This window comes from Physeter macrocephalus, chromosome 2 (assembly GCF_002837175.3).
Source record: "Physeter macrocephalus isolate SW-GA chromosome 2, ASM283717v5, whole genome shotgun sequence".
Classification (NCBI taxonomy): domain Eukaryota; kingdom Metazoa; phylum Chordata; class Mammalia; order Artiodactyla; family Physeteridae; genus Physeter; species Physeter macrocephalus.
Window position 1 is genome coordinate 16,332,516 of NC_041215.1, and position 6,808 is coordinate 16,339,323.

Sequence of the window (6,808 nt, forward strand, 5' to 3'; positions counted from 1 at the left end):
CTGTTGTTATGCATGTACACATGAAGGATTGCTATGCCTTCATGGAGAATGGGCCCCTTTGTCTTTATGTAATGCCCTCTTCATCTGTGAGTTTTCCTTGGTCTGAAATCTGCATTGTCTGAAATTCATACACCTACACCAGCTTACCTTCATTAGTGTTGGCGTGGGACATTTTTTTCCATTCCTTTACCTTTCATCTGAGTCTTTATATATTTAAAGTGGGTTGCTTGGGCTTCCCTGGTGGCGCAGTGGTTAAGAATCCGCCTGCCAATGCAGAGGACACGGGTTCGAGCCCTGGTCCAGGAAGATCCCACATGCCGCGGAGCAACTAAGCCCGTGCACCACAACTACTGAGCCTGCGCTCTAGAGCCTGCAAGCCACAACTACTAAGCCCATGTGCCACAATTGCTGAAGCCCGTGCTCCTAGAGCCCACACACCACAAGGAAGAGCAGCTGCTGCTCGCCACAACTAGAGAAAGCACGCACACAGCAACGAAGACCCAATGCAGCCAAAAATAAAAAATAAAGATTTTTAAAAATAAATAAATTTTTAAAATTAAGTGGGTTTCTTTTTTAAAAAATATTTATTTATTTATTTGGCTGCGCCTGGTCTTAGTTACAGCACATGGGATCTTCATTGCAGCATGCGGGATCTTTAGTTGTGGGATGTGGGGTCTTTAGTTGCAACGTGTGAGATTTTTTAGCTGTGGCATGTGAAATCTTTTAGTTGCAGCATGTGGAATCTTTAGTTGTGGCCTGCAAACTCTTAGTTGCAGCATGTTGGATCTAGTTCCCTGATCAGGGATTGAACCTGGGCCCCCTGCATTGTGAGCATGGAGTCTTAGACACTGGCCCACGAGGGAAATCCCTAAAGTGGGTTTCTTATAGGCAACATATAACTGTGATTTTTTTAAATCTGATATTACTGCATCTGTCTTTCAACTGTATTGAGAACATTGATGATTAAAGTTGTTGATCAGGTCAGATGAATATTTACCACACCTGTTACTGTTTTCTCTTTCTTGCCCTTGTTTTTGTTTGTTCGTTTAATTTTTATTTATTTATTTATTTTTGGCTGTGTTGGGTCTTCTGCTCGGGGGCTTTCTCTAGTTGTGGTGAGTGGGGGCTACTCTTCATTGCGGTGCGCAGGCTTCTCATTGCAGTGGCTTCTTTTGTTGTGGAACACTGGCTCTAGGCATGCAGGCTTCAGTAGTTGTGGCACACAGGCTCAGTAGTTGTGGCCTGCGAGCTCTAGAGCACAGGCTTAGTTGCTCCATGGCATGTGGGATCCCAGACCAGGGCTCGAACTCGTGTCCCCTGCATTGGCAGGTGGATTCTTTTGTGTGTGTGTGGTACGCGGGCCTCTCACTGTTGTGGCCTCTCCCGCTGCGGAGCACAGGCTCCAGACACGCAGGCTCAGCGGCCATGGCTCATGGGCCCAGCTGCTCCACGGCATGTGGGATCCTCCCGGACCAGGGCACGAACCCGTGTCCCCTGCATCAGCAGGTGGACTCCCAACCACTGCGCCACCAGGGAAGCCCCTGGCAGGTGGATTCTTAACCACTGTGCCACCAGGGAAGTCCCTTGTCCTTGTTTTTTCTTTCTGTCTTCCACCTTTTTCCTGCCTTCTCTGGCTTTAACTGAGCAATTTACATGATTCATTTTTTTAATCTGCTCTTAGCATATCAATAACACATTTTAAAAAAATATTTTTGTGGTTGCCTTTGAGTTTTCAGTGTACATTTACAACTAAGCCACATCCTCTGTCAAGTATAGGCATACCTCATTTTACTGTGCTTTGCTTTATTGCACTTTGCAGATATTGCGTTTGTAGCAACCCTATGGCAGGCAAGCTATTGGCACCATTTTTCTAACAGCATTATCTTTTAATTAAGGTGGTTCATTTTTTCTAGGCATAATGTTATTGCAACTTAACAGATTACAGTACAGTTTTTCATTTGTTTGTTTGTTGGCTACACCATGCAGCTTGTGGGATCTTAGTACCCTACCAGGGATTAAACCTGGGCCCTTGGCAGTGAAAGCACCAAGTCCTATCTACTGGACCACAGGGAATTCCCCACAGTATAGTGTTTATATAACTTTTATATGCACTGGGAAACCAAAAACTTCATGTGAGTGGCTTCACTGCAATATTCACTTTACCGCGGTGGTCTGGAACCAAGCCCAAAATAACTTCAAGGTGTGTCTGTACCATTATACCACTTCACTGGTTGTACAAGTACCTCATACCACATTATTCCTAATTCCCCCTTCCCTGTCCCTTGTCATATTGCTGTCATTTATTTCACTTATCTATAAGCTTATTATTACCAAATACATTGTTGCTAATATTATTTTAAACAAAGTACCATCTGTTACATTAATGACAGTAAATATCAAAGATATTTTACCATCCTTTATTCCTTTTATAATCCTCCACTGTTGTCATTTACATTTTTTCTGATGAATTTTTGAACATTCATTCAAAGTAGGTGTACTAATGACGAATTCCCTCAATTTTTGTCTCAGAAGGTCCTTATTTCTTCTTTTTAAAAAAATATTTATTTACTTGGCTGCGTCGGTTCTTAGTTGCGGCACATGGGATCTTCATTGCAGTATACAGGATCTTTAGTTGCGGCATGCAGGATCTTTAGTTGCAGCATACAAACTCTTAGTTGCAGCATGTGGGATCTAGTTCCCTGACCAGGGATCAAACCCAAACTCCCTGCATTGGGAGCATGGAGTCTTAGCCAGTGGACCACCAGGGAAGTCCCCCTTATTTCTTCTTTATTTTTTGAAGAATGATTTTGCTTGACACAATTCTACAAGAGTGGGCTTCCCTGGTAGCACAGTGGTTAGGAATCTGCCTGCCAATGCAGAGGACACGGGTTCGAGCCCTGGTCTGGGAAGATCCCACATGCCATGGAGCAACTAAGCCAGTGTGCCACAGCTACTGAGCCTGCGCTCTAGAGACTGCGAGCCACAACTACTGAGCCTGCGTGCCACAACTACTGAAGCCCATGCACCTAGAGCCTGTGCTCCGCAACAAGAGAAACCACCACAATGAGAAGCCCGCGCACCGCAACGAAGAGTAGCCCCCACTCGCCGGAACTAGAGACAGCCCGTGCACAGCAATGAAGACCCAACACAGCCAAAAATTAATTAATTAATTAATTAATTTTAAAAAATTCTAGGAGAGTGTTTTTTTTAATTTCAAAACTTTAAATATTTTGTGCCATTATGTTCTTGTTTGCACAATGTCTGAAAAGTAGTCCAATTAATTCAAATTTTTGTTTCTCTGTACCTAAGAAGTGTTTTCCCCTCTGGTTTCTTTCAATACATTCCTTTTGTCTTTGATTTTTCACTAGTTTGAATATGATATATAGTTGTCTCTTGGTGCCCTTGAGGGATTGGTTCCAGAATCTGCCACGGATACTGAAATCCATGAATGCTCAAGTCCCATAGTTGGCCTTCCATATTCATGGGATCCACATCCATAAGTATGGAGGGCTGACTGTATATTTATTGAAAAAATACACATACAGGTGGACCCATACAGTTCACACCCATGTTGTTCAAGGGTCAACTGTACTTGGGTGTGCACTTCTGATGTTTTCATATTTAGTAGTCCTGTATCTACAGTTTGCAGTCTGTCATTAATTTTAGGAAATTTTGGTGGTGGTGTTTTTTTTTCCTGGGTTAATTAATTAATTAATTAATTAATTAATTTTTTGGCTGCGTTGGGTCTTCGTTGCTGAGTGCGAGCTTTCTCTAGTTGTGGGGAGTGGGGGCTACTCTTCGTTGCGGTGCGCGGACTTCTCATTGCGGTGGCTTCTGTTGTGGAGCGTGGGCTCTAGGCCCCTGGGCTTCAGTAGTTGTGGCACGCAGGCTCAGTAGTTGTGGTTCGTGGGCTCTAGAGCGCAGGCTCAGTAGTTGTGGCGCACTGGCTTAGTTGCTCCATTGCATGTGGGATCTTCCTGGACCAGGGCTCGAACCCGTGTCCCCTGCACTGGCAGGCAGTTTCTTAACCACTGCACCAACAGGGAAGTCCAAAATTTTGGTGTTTATTAATTCACTTATTTTTTTCTGTTTCTTTCCGTTTTTTCCTTCAAGTATTAGCATTATGTGTATTTTAAACATTCTGTTCAAGAACGTTGTCCTGGGGTTCATGGATGTTGTATTCTGTCTTTTTTGTTCTTTTTTGTCTTTGTATTAGATTCTGGTCTAATAAATAAATAGACTTTTTTGTCAGTATAGGCTTTATTAGGAACAGAATATTTGGGGCATATTTCAAAATTCCATCTTCCTTTTCTCTTTCCCAATTTTGGAGACACTGGCTTGCCCTTTGACCTCAGTGCACTCATGGATCTAAGAAGGGTTGTTCATTTCAGGGTCTTTCATTTTCTTCTTGTGAGACCGAGAATGACATATTCTAAGTTCCCTAAATTCCAGACTGGAAGTTAGCAGGACACCATCTACATTGGCTGGTTGGGAATAGCTTCTTCCTGAAATTGGAGAATGGAGATTTTATATTCTTCTGGAGGAAAGCACTGCTGACATTTTTACATGTTTTATAATCATGGGCTAATTTACCGTCAAGCCATTGTGGACTTCAGTGAACTTGCAATCTGCAGCTCTTAACCTGTTCCTCAAGTGCAATAAGGACCAGGATGCACTGTTCAGGATTGACTGGAAAGAGATCTTTTGGTACATCATCTCATTAGCTGTTCTAAAAAATGCCTGGAAGCAGCCCTGAGGCACATGAGTTTAGGGATTCTTTCATTCTAATTTGTCATGCCTCTTCCTCATGTCTGAGCTCTAAGTTTCAAATAATGTTTTAACCTATCAAATCAGGGGAAAAAGTGAAGAATTGTGTCTGTGACAAATATTACACAGTTAAAAGCAACACTTCCCCACAGAAATATTTACGTTCAGGCAGCTGCCTCTGATTACTTCTAATGGCCTGGAGGACTTTAGGACAGTGTGACCAGCTGGGCTTTTTTACAGGTTTGATTTCTACAGGCCTCCTGGACTCTCATGTTGGGTAATGGGACTAGAAGAAAAAGCTTCCAGTTCTTCACTGTGTTTTTATTTATTGAAACCTCATGCAGATTTGACCCTTTGCCTCATGGAGTGCTGTGAATGGTGGGGTGATAAGGAAGAAGATGAAAGAATCTTTCTCACAAGGAATTAGTGGTCTTAAAATGATAATATTTGTTTCATTCCTATAGCATTTCCCAGCCATTTCCCAACATGCTGCGCACCATGCCGTTAGAGAGAAATGAGATGTAATGTGATCACAGTAAAAATGTGTAAATAATTTGCAAGTGTTCATGATGCCATTAAACTTAACAAAAGAGTGGGACTTCCCTGTTGGTCCAGTGGTTAGGACTCTGTGATTCCATTGCAGGGGGCCCGGGTTTGATCCCTGGCCGGGGAACTAAGGTCCTGCATGCCACACAGCATGGCGGAATAAAAAAAACAAAAAACTTATGAAGGAGTTAAGTGTGGACAGAGAGTAAGCTTTTGATGATCATAGTTAGATAAAAGTCATAGATAAATGTTTGGAGAAGACAGACTCATACATAACCCTCCTATAGATGGAGTATAGATGTCTAGTGCTGTCAGTGTCACGCATCTGACTGTACATTTATTTGGGATATTTTTAGGACTCAGTAGCTTTTGAGGATGTGGCTGTGAACTTCACCCTGGAAGAGTGGGCTTTACTGGATCCTTCACAGAAGAAACTACAGAGATGTGATGTGGGAAATCTTCTGGAACCTGGCCTTAGTAGGTAAGGACGACAACATTCCTTCACTTTGTCAGTTTGAGAATGAGTTTTTCTCGCCCACCAACGTTGTTCCAAGATGTGGAATGTGGAAAAGGAAGAATGTTGGTAAGTAAAGTAGACATGGTCACAGCTCTAGGCATGGACCTAGACTCTAATAGTTTTTCTGTAACTTCTAATACTTTGGAATTATTTTTCTGGGTCTACATTTTAGGAAAAACATGGGAAGATCATGTCATGGAAGATCAGTACAAAAACCAGGAGAGAAAACTAAGCTGAGTTGCACTCACAATGAGAAGCAGTATCTCATGTGAGCATCCTAGTATGTTATGAAATTTTAAAAAGACGTAAACACAGAAACTAACACACTATTGTAAAGCAATTATACTCTAATAAAGATGTTAAATAAATAAATAAATAGAAGCAAATAACAAATAATCCCTGCTTTAAATGTATTTATTAGAAAATTTTCAAAAACAAAAACAAAAGAAAGAAAAATTTCCCCCCAAATACTGTCTGAAATGTGACATAGTTGTTCAGTGTTTGCAAAATATTTCTCTTGGAAACAGTATTAGTAAACCCTACATAAGAATGTTACTATTTAAATAGTCTCAAGGGTGAAGTCCTCTTGCAGAGCATTCAGTGTATTCAAATTCAAACAATTCAGGCAAGGGAGAAACTCTACACTATCCCTATAAATCATAATAAATATAATAAGTATAAAATCATTAATAAAGAAATAATTAACAGTGTGCTTCTAATTATTTACAGAAGTCATATGGTTGAGGCACTCTGTGAAAATAAAGAGGGTAGTCCATGTGGAGAAAACTTCAGCCTTATTCCAAATCTCAGTCTGAACAAGAAAACTACTGGAGTAAAACCACATGAATGTGGTGCATGTGAAAAAATCTTTACATGTCATTCATCCCTTAATAGATAAGTGAGATGTCACACTAAACACAAACCATATGAGTATCAGAAATATGGAGATGGGGCTTCCCTGGTGGCGCAGTGGTTGCG

At 41.5% G+C, this 6,808-nt stretch overlaps 1 pseudogene; it reads left to right on the forward strand.

Annotated features, from left to right (window-relative positions):
- Positions 1–5,047: 5,047 nt before the first annotated feature.
- Positions 5,048–6,808, forward strand: part of LOC102975999 (zinc finger protein 791-like) — a 3,770-nt pseudogene continuing 2,009 nt past the window's right edge.